Source organism: Monomorium pharaonis, chromosome 9 (assembly GCF_013373865.1).
Source record: "Monomorium pharaonis isolate MP-MQ-018 chromosome 9, ASM1337386v2, whole genome shotgun sequence".
Lineage (NCBI taxonomy): Eukaryota > Metazoa > Arthropoda > Insecta > Hymenoptera > Formicidae > Monomorium > Monomorium pharaonis.
In genome coordinates, this window is record NC_050475.1 from 16,660,338 (window position 1) to 16,670,857 (window position 10,520).

General features: G+C 39.5%; 1 protein-coding gene and 1 long non-coding RNA gene across 7 annotated transcripts in view; both read left to right on the forward strand.

Moving 5' to 3' along the window:
* The window catches only part of LOC105838764 (fasciclin-3), a 329,393-nt gene that overhangs the window by 108,849 nt on the left and 210,024 nt on the right, over positions 1-10,520 (forward strand). The window lies entirely within an intron of this gene.
* Positions 778-10,520, forward strand: part of LOC118647277 — a 72,502-nt gene continuing 62,759 nt past the window's right edge. The window contains exon 1 of the long non-coding RNA XR_004964579.1: positions 778-7,334. This is a non-coding gene — a long non-coding RNA (uncharacterized LOC118647277). The remainder of the gene's footprint in view (positions 7,335-10,520) is intronic.

The following is a 10,520-nucleotide window of genomic DNA, read 5'->3' on the forward strand; positions in this document are numbered from 1 at the left end:
TACTGAGTCATTAACGACTACGCGCGCATTATAAATAGATCTTAGGATATCACACGGAAATAAACTCTCTCCTTTATGCGAAATGTCTGGATGTGTACGTATGCGACGTTACGAATTCATGACATTCGTAGAAAGGTGATACGATAAAAATTCACACGTGCGCAGTTAGCGTCCCGTCGCTCCGTCGTAAAACCGTATGCCGCGTACTCTAATTCCGCTTTTATCCATGTTTATGAGTGCTTTTATGATTTAAAAAATCCAGACGTCCAGTCGTTGACGCGTGTCCACTTAAAAGGAAGAAATATGTATGCAGCATACCAATTCCGGTATATACGTTATACGACGTACGTTCCCGAGCACGCTCGAATACGAGGAAAGCGAAAACTGCGTTTGTTGATGCATGAAATTCACATTCCTTGCAAATATTTATTCTCCGTCTAATTTTAACGCGTTCGGTATCGTGCGCCGCATATGTGTGACGCACCGATTTCTCATCAGAGATTAATGTTACACATGTGCAGCTCGTTACTCGGAACACTCAGCTGTCTTCTCTAATACATTTTATGTGCGTGCATAATTGCGAACGTTTACAGACAAAATTAAAAATGTAGCGAAGGTTTTTTTTTAATTTTACTGCTGTTAGCGCATTAAATAAATTTTTTCTTAACAGGAACGTAATTTAGGAAATTTAGGAAGGTCATTAAATTTTATGACTAAATTTTGCAAGATAAAATTAATATTTCATTTAAAATTTCATATTCTTTTTTACATATTTATTCTGGTAATATTTTTTTAATGATATTTTCTTCTCTTTACGTGTTCATAGCTCTTTTTATTTTGAAGAATGTTTATATAAGAATACGTTCTTTTTGTCACTCGTGAAAAATTATTGATAATATACGCGCGACGAGAAATTTGCTTTGATATCCTCCTGCCGTGACACTATTATTTGAAAGCAGAAGAAGCGTGTAGTATGTCAAACGTCTATCGTAGGCGATGGCTTTCGGGGAGCTTTTTCAGAAAGTGCGCGAGCTACGTGTGTTATTTCAATAAAGACGTATAGATTCGTGTATCGTGTATACTTGACTAGGTGATTTTGCATACACCCACGTGTGGTTCCAAAGGCTATAGCAAATTTCGAAACAGTCGATGCTGAAAATAAACGCGGGCGAGCTTTCACTCAAAACAAGGAACGTCCACAACCAAGTCTAGCGTGCAGCTTTACGTATCGCCGTCGATAAACGACGATAAGTGTATCAACGAAATTGATATTCTTGTTGCAGCGACATTTTCTCGCATATTTCTTATTATACTATATATATCTTATAAGATTGAAACGTTTTAAATGGGTGAACAGAAATTATTAAAAATTGTTGCAACATATTTTTTTAATTCATAAGAAACTACTTTTTAAATTAATTTTAATTTTTTGTTTCGAAACTTTTAATGTTTATTATTGAATAAATTAAGAGGATCGCGAACTCCAGGACTTCTAAATAACTATTTTAAATAACGCTAATCAGTTTTAAGATTGAACGTTAGAAATCCCAGACGTGTTCAACTTTTTTTTTTTTATCTTTTGCTGCGACTCTTAGTGCGAGCTTGGAAATTCACCACCAAATTCAAGTGGACTTCACATTCGACGATTTACGGCAGTTTTCGGGCATATCTTTTCTCTCTGCCTAACTTCGCGTGCGCTATCCCTTCGTTCTTCCTTTCTGCTCTTATCGGATAAAAGGCATTAGAGAGCCGCTTAGGTGCAACCCATAAAAGATAATATATTTTGCGCGATTCAGGTATACCCTGGATCAATTCTCTCGAGAGGAAATCTGGTAGAGAAGTCAGGTTGATGCAGATCGCTCCGGAAATTTATATAGGTTCGACAAATTATAGTGAACACTTGCAATTGCAAAAGTGCAAACAGAAATGATTTAAACAATATTCAGCACCATAAAACTCACGTAGGATTTATTTTGCAGGATATTGAAAAATCGATGTGAAATATTTTTGGAATATATTCCTCCTATGAAAATTTATATATATTTCTAAAAGACCTTTATACCCTATTCTCGGATTATAAATAGTTGTTCGATAAGATCGAGTAAGACCGGATTAATGACAATTTAACATTTGTTAAATTAACTTTTATATTTCCATAATCTTTGTAATTGTTTAAATGATGGAATTTGACGTTTTTCTACACATATTATTTTGTACTTATCGCTTCTCTTAAGCCAGACTTGCATAAAACAAGAAGCTTCATTCAAATTTGAAAGATAGACGATTACGAGCATCTCTCCTCTGATTAAATCGCGATAGACGGAGTATCGGATAAGTGGATACCTCTACTGCACTGTGAGCGTGGTATCTCACAGAGCCGCGCAACCATCGCCGAACTTGCTGCGAAACCGCGCCATCGCGCTCGAGATCTATTTGTTCCCGATGAACCGACGATTCTCGAGATAGCGGGTGAAGGTAGTGAATCCTCTTACTATGCGGCTCGTATCGTGGGTAAACGCGCCGGTCCGAGATGCTTTCGTTGAAATTCAAATCTCTGGCACCAGCGTGTTGCGCTCGCCGATCCGTTTTCGCGATTCATTTAGAATGCTCGTACACAATCGAACATGAGAAAACTCGATTAGGAATTCACGTAGCTCTTTCATACATAAAATATATTTTAAAAAGCCAATAGAGACCTTTATTCCTAGAATCGACAGACTGCTAAAATTATTTTTAGGAAATTGAGGGTACAATTTAAGTCAATTCAACCGAAATTTAATTTAAAAGAAGAACGTAGTAATTATTAATATCAATGTGTTATTAATAGAATCAATCAAGTGTAGGTTAAAAAGACCGAGATAAAAGTTTAATTCTTAAATTAATTACATTTAAATATCGACCATATTAGCTGAAAAATTTGTACATATTTTTTTTTTAAACGATTAAAAAAATTTAAAAGTTAATCCTTAGTAAAATGTCTTAATTGCCTAATAAAAATGCAGCATAGAAAATTGCATATAGGATATTTGCAGTCTTTACTCATTGCCATTAATGTATTTCCAATAAAACGGAATGTAGAGGGACCTACGGCTCGTCTTTGAATTCAAACTAGCGTTTAGTCAGAATCTCGCATTATCGGTAAAGTCGGCTTTAAATCACGGCTAATGCTCGAGATAACGAGCGAATAAGATAAACTCACCCTACGTGATTTCCTGATAAGTGCGTTCGACTACTCGGGGCGGCCCGGTTGGGTGAGCGCGGCGCGAGAATTCCGCTTGAAAGGGGCGAGGAGGAAGTACCGCTCAAAGGACGCGAGAAGAACGGTGGCGCGCGTTCGCGAGGAGAGGGCGCAAACTTTGGATTCAAAGACAGCGGGAGAGCTCTGAAAGAGGGATAAATCTGGAGAGGGGGCGGAGCCGAACCGGGCTGAATCCTAATTACGACGAGCCAGAGGCGCGCGTTAGACGTGACCCAGGGCTAAACTCCCTTCTAAGGACTGGAGCTAAGAGCCAAGCGACGGCTAGAGGTACTTCCGGGAGCGGATGGGTTAAATGTTGCCGGCAGCAAAGGAGCCGCCGTCGGATCCGCCCGGGCGGGCGGATTCGGGGTATGCGTCCATTTCGTCCTCGAAAGCATCCCCCGGGTGGCCGTTCCACTACGTGGTAGAATTAACGCCCCGGCCTCTGATGGCCTTACTCTCAACCGGTCGGACTCCTAATGCGAATCCAGAAACTTTTTAGCTTGCTTATTTCGCCGCAGCGTGAAAACCGCGCGACATAAGTCGCCAACCGCGACGCGAAACGCCGCGAGGAACTTTTCCACTTGTAAAACCGTGGAACCTCACCTACCTTTAGCGCTCGCGTCTCCACTTTGTTTTCGAGGACGGTGAAGTTAGTTCGGGCTCTCGGAGAATTAATAAGCAGCCGAACGCCGTCATCGTTACCGTTATCGCGCCATTATTTCATTAGACACGTTTGGATCATCGTCAAAGTGGGTTGCGCAGCCCGCAACCTAATATCCGCGCCGGAAGATCTCCCGCAGGAGACCTTGAAACTTCGGAAGACAAGTAGATACTGCCGGAAGGCTTCCCTCTGAAATTAGCACCCTCGTTTAATGCCGCGGCAGATATAGCCGCCGGGTCAGATTTCCGACGTACTTGCCAGAGGCGCGTTTCACGACCTTTGCACTCAAGTGAGGCACGAAGTGAATTGCCGGGGCGCATCCATCTATCCCGCACACCGAGGACCTCTTCGTACATAATCCTAAATTAAGCACGATTTCCAGTTAGGAGTATAACTCGCCAGTGAATGAACGCCAAACATCACGTCGGGTAATGCGTCTCGGACGTATCGTTCGCAAAGCTGCCTCTCAAAGATCTTTGATCTCGGTAAACTTTACGTTGTTATACGGTAAACAGCAGTTATTTACTCTTTGGAGCGATCTATCTTTCATGAATTTCTGTGAATTTTTTTTTTTTAGAAAGGAGAAATATCAAATAATAATAATATTTTCCGATGTAAAGTAACCGAAACTAAAGTTTGGATTTTAAAAGTCACAAAATTTATGTGAATTTTTAAGAGAATGTAACACAAACTTTACACCATTAAATATGGTTACTTGATAAGATTCCATGTATTTTTCCATGTTGCTATTTTTAAAAGTTTTTACTCGCATCAGTCAGGATTTATCATCGGAGGTAATACAATTTTTAACTTGTGATTCATCTCCGTATATATTTCTGCCATCTACTTTAGAAAAATGAATAATTATAAAGTTTCCCTGTACATTTTACACCCTCTCATAATTACACTCGAGGATCGTGGATGTGCAAAAAGTATGATAATTACGGATCGACTCGTTGCCGCAAAATCTTGACGCACCCGCGTATATCTTTATCATTATGACATCATTATTAACAGAGTCGGGTGCTTGAAAGTATCGCACGCAATTTGTTCTCATTAGTGAGAGAGTCTTTTCTCTATTTTCTTTCTTTTTTTTTTTGTTACCCAAGCTTGTTGCGACCGCGAAGGTTTGCGCTCGGCAAATAACATTTCGCGCGTTCAGCCGCATAAAATAATAGAGTAGTCGCTAATACCGTCATTCTCGAAGCTTACGAAGGCCCAATTGGCAATGCACACACGTACACGTATGCGCATGCGATAATTTAAAGTGGGCGCCGTTTGCGCCTTCTCTCCCGTGCTATATACGCTCTCGCGTACGTATACGTGCCTTCAAAAACGATAATGCCCGTCGCGTTGCTCGAAGACTCCGTCGGTGCATCGCGGTGAATTTCACTTGGCGGTAATAGGATCACGCGAAGATAAACTCCGGGATTAGGGGATTATCGAGTAACCTGCGTGCGTGCGGGCAGCCTTAATGGTATGCTAATTTGGTGCTAATTCTGAAGGGAAACAGCTAATAACTCAACGGCGCTCTAACCGCGGAAGATTCCCCCGCCGCCGCGCCGATGTGGCCTCGATATAATTCCGCTAACTCGCGCTTGTCTCTTAGAATATGAACAGTAACACGTGTTATCCCTCCCACGTCGTCATACCAAAGCGAGCTCATCGTTCGCGGTCGTTTGCCGAAAATGTTTCCGGCAGTTGCATCGAGCGGGCAAAGTTTTAGAGTTACTAATTGAATTACAATTCGCGCGTATCACACTGTTGTTGTTCTGATCTTAGTCTCGTCGTCGCCGTCGTCGTTGTCGCCGTCGCGCGAACTTGTGATTATAATCGCATCGCAAAATTGAGGTGCGGTATAGATACGCCGTGAATCTTATGCGGTAACTTGGCTTAATGTCGTTTAGGTGATGTAATGCTTTAACCAAAACGGATATACACATAGCAAGTAAACTCATGATATACAGTGACATCAGCCATGTGTCGCGACGTCAGACTTGTATGTTTTTTATTTAGCATGAAATATGTACGTTTAACTATATAATTAAACATCCCTATTTAGGATTAAATAAAACTACACCTCCTATTTACGTCATTAATTATTATTATTATTATTAAAATTACGTTTATCCATTATTAAAGTTGGTGAGATCCGTACTTCTTCTCTTTTGTTTATAACTTCGAAAGTTATGCAATGACGTTCACCGTCGATCGATGCGTGCGACGTGACTCACGACTATAGCGATCAACGTGCCGACGCAAAATAGCGAGACAAAATAGTCTGCAGCTTAAGTGTCGCTTATCATTTACGGCGGTAAGAAAGGAAGCCGGCGTGTTCAAAACCGCGCGAACATCCGTTTAATCTGCAATCTGCGGATCGGCTTTACCGGCAATAGTTTCACACTTTAGGGGTTTCGGTATGCAAATGCCGGCGAAGAAACACGCGCGATATATCGGCGGCGGCTGGCCATTCGCCAGCTACTATCCCTCGCAGCCGCCAGCTATTGCGATTCGCGCCGGCGACGTGTTACCGAAGTGCATTGCATATTGCAACGCGGGTTAACCTGTGAAAATCACGCCGAAAGACAAATGGAAAATGGTTTCGTGGAAAGCACGTGGCATTCTTGAACGATTAAATTGCTCGTCAGATTTATATGGAGTTTCCAACACATGCTTAGTAAAAATATCCAGTTTGGCCTTCTATACCTATATATGCAGAAGTCTTTTATTAAGATTTCATTTAGGGACGTTTTAATGAACAGAATGATTTTAAAAAAACATAAAAAGAATACTTATATGATAATTATATGATAATTATGTAACGGAAAAAAATTTGCAGGTATCACAAGTGATTACTTTAAAGATGATTTTGCTCAAATCAGAAGAACTTTTGTTAAAAAAAAAATGTATTTTCAGATTACAAAATTCTTTAAATTATATATATTTTATACATATATAAAATTGAGCTATACAATTATCTTAATAAATGTTAAAATATATATTTTTTAACAAAAATTTACATTTTAAGAATTTGAATAAAGTTATCTTTAAAATAATCACTTGATATACTATCTGTAAGTTTTTTCTTTTCATCATGCAATTATCTTTTATCACGTTTTTATCGTGAAAAGGCTTACGATTATTAATACATTTATTTAATTTTTGACATATCCGTTTATTTAGTTTAGAGTATCCTGAGTTATAGCTATCTCATTAGACTGTGGAATCAATGCATTTTGGCAGACCGAAGACGCTATGTTTATCTTTTATTATAGATAAGACGAAAATTGAATGATGCATCAAGAGGGTGAAGACTTTTCCGTCGTGAATTAGACGGAACTTCTTGGAGATTACATCGATCGCGTGAGGGACGTTAGACGCATCGTGCGAGCGCAAAATATCTAGCAGTTCATGCCTTTAGCTTAACGCTCGGTAATTATTATAGTTTCGCAATACGTTACAAGGCGGTGATAAGAATCGGGTGGTTGCTACGTGCCGGCAACGCGCCGCACGATAATACGCTTGGCGCGAGTTGAAATTCAAGAACGGCCTGGCGGTTTCCCGGGTAGAATACGCGCAGCTGCATGTGAGGAGTTAAACGTCCACACTAAAACGTTGTTTAACCTTAGGAAAACGGCAGCCTTTAAAAAAAAAAAAACCGGTTGATGCATCACGCGATAAACTATACCGCGCGGAGGCGTTCGCGTGTTATGACGTTGAATTTTCTTTTTCAAGCACAAATACCTCTCGATTACACTCGACAATTTTGCATGTAGAACAAATATACACCTATCATGTGTCTGCGTCTAAACGTGTGATATTTATTCTGTTGCAGGTGAGTCAGAAAAATTGCCGCGCACAAAAAGAGGGAAAAGTTGTGAAGGTACACCGCGTCAATCTGGTAACAAAAAAAAAAATATATATAACGACCGTTAATAAATCTTCCAATTCTAAATAGAAATTAATTTATTATAAGTTGATATATTTTTAATATTCCTTAATTTTGATATGGAGCAGTTTTAGGAATTTATTTTAAATTGTTTATTTTTGCGAATATATTGTAAAACTTACACAAAACGGATTCTTTTCGATCTAAGTATTATCGCAATCGTGGAACATTTTAGCGCCAATAAACTGTCGGTGGTCTTACACCAGGATCGATACAGGAAAGGTCGCGGAGTTCAGTATAACTTTTTCAAGTTGGCACGGTATTATGAATGATCTACTTTAATGTTTTGCGCAGTCGTTTCTGTAATATCTCGTGCGACTGATAATTTTGAGCGGCTATAGTCACGACTGATGACTCACGATTATCGTGGATCGCGCGACGAATCGAGGAAATGTAGCGAGTAAAATTGAATTAACTGTCGAGCAACGAGATATTCTCATCGCTTTATAATATTAGATTTTTATAACTGGTTTTTCTTATCATTCGATTAGTAGATAGGTAAAAAGAAGGGTTGACCACGTCAATTCTCCAGCTATCTTAATCAAGGCCTGTCTGGCTGCAAGCGCTTTGTTCGCCGGCCAGCGCCTCGCCAATATAATGGAACTGTATTATTCATTTTTGCGGTAATGAAAAAAGAGATAATTACCGATGACACGAGATGAATTCGAGAGTTTAGAAGCGGTCTCGAGCATTCAACGCGAAGATAGCCGAAGAGACTGTGAGAGAAATTATATTTATAAAAAGAAATATGGCCGTAAGGTTTAGGTGGTAGAAAGGGTCTATTTTTGCACGAAGAATCGAGGATTTTTAATCATTACGCGCGCATTAGACACATTTAACAGCCATTTACGGATATAGACCTGCAAGCTCTTGCATTCCATTAACGGATAATTCCAAATGGTAAAGCAAGTGACTACGTGTCTCTGTGTGACTGTGTGTGCCCGTGGTAATTTCGTAATGGCGTCGTTTAATTGAAATTTGCAGGAATAATATAGAAAGAAATCGATTTTTATTTCTTCTTTTATTTCAATTTTTTCATTTGCGTGCACTTGTACATTCTCGGTGTACTCTTAGCTTGAATTTTCCCCATCGATTGTGCACTTTGTAACATTAAACGTGATTTGGTAGTCGCCAACAACGTAACCTTAATGCGCTTGCAACTTAATTTATCACGGCGCGCTCATCTTTTACGAATAAAAAATTGAAAGAGACAGACTTGCTATATAGTAATGAGAATACATCAGTTTATTTTCCATTACATCATTCTCAAGCCAAAGGTAAACTCCACTGTTATTTTGGTCTCAACCGCAAAGTTCAATCCTTTGTCCCAGTATGGAAATGTGATTTGCGGACGATAAAAGTATCGTTATTAAATCAGGTGCAATCTGCTAGATTTTTATAAAATGAAAATGATGAGACTCAATTTCGGTAATATTATTTTCGTTAAATCAATTACGATACATTTTTCATCGTGTGTTAGATGACCGCTAGAGATAAAACGCGAGTTAAACGATTCGTAATTTTGCTTTCTTTTACTCTGCTAGATCGGTTTAACGAGTGTCCGATAATTTACATTTATCATGGAAACTAGCTGTTCGTATTAACTCGCTAAACCGGAATATCTTCGCGCGATTCGTTACGAGAACAAATCTCAGAGAATCAAGTCTCGGGAAGACCAAGCCGACGTTAATTCCGCACGGTGCCGCATTAACGTCAAACTTCGGCGACGCGCGGACGTCTTGCGCAAACTTATAATAATAATTATCATTATTATGACGTCGTTCAACAGTGCTCCTGCGAAGCGCAAAGTCTGCTTTACAGCCTCCGAGGATTTGACGTTCGCGAAACAGTCGGGCAGGTTGAAACCGGCGAACGACGGCGACGGTCGTTTCGTAACGAGTTGTCTTAAAGTTTCTCGACGAGAGGGCAAATCGTTTGCGCGCGCCGTTTGGATGAAACCGTCAGACAAGACGAACCGAAAGAGAGATTCGCCCCTTGTTGTTAAACTCAACCCTCGGCGCATCCATTTCAAAGTAAAATAAATTTGAGTTGCGATCTCGCACACTACCTGATATATGCAAACTAGAACTGTCTTGCCTCTGTCTATTTTATTGTCAAGAAATACCGAACACTTTTTAATCGTTTTATGTAATGCGATGCGTTTTATCAGAGACTAAAATGTGTATGCAATCATATTTAATCTAAAATTTATGAAGGTAAAATACGATATTTTAGATTTCATTATTCAGTGTTTGAGTAATGATATCATTTAATCGCGCAATGTACGGCTCTTTTTTTATGCTGTCGATCGATCGTGCCATTTTAGTAGCATTAGGTAAATGGATTCTCTGATGAATGATGAACGTTTGTAAGTGAAAAACTAAAGTAATAAAATATGTAGTTAGAGAAAGTACAACGGTCTATATGAAAAATCCCCAAGTTGGGACAATCAGAATTCGCCGACGTCAGAATGAGATAAAATGCGGCTTTCGAACGCGAGAGTAATCGACTTCGAAATGATGCCGGAAAACTTTTGTGCTACGCTCAACATAAAATTGGATTGTATTTCAAGTATATTAACGCTCGAGAAAACTGACGAGCCGCTGTAATAAAATTCCTATTTATAATCGAGTTCGCGTTTGCTACGTTGATGTTCCCATACAGTGTTA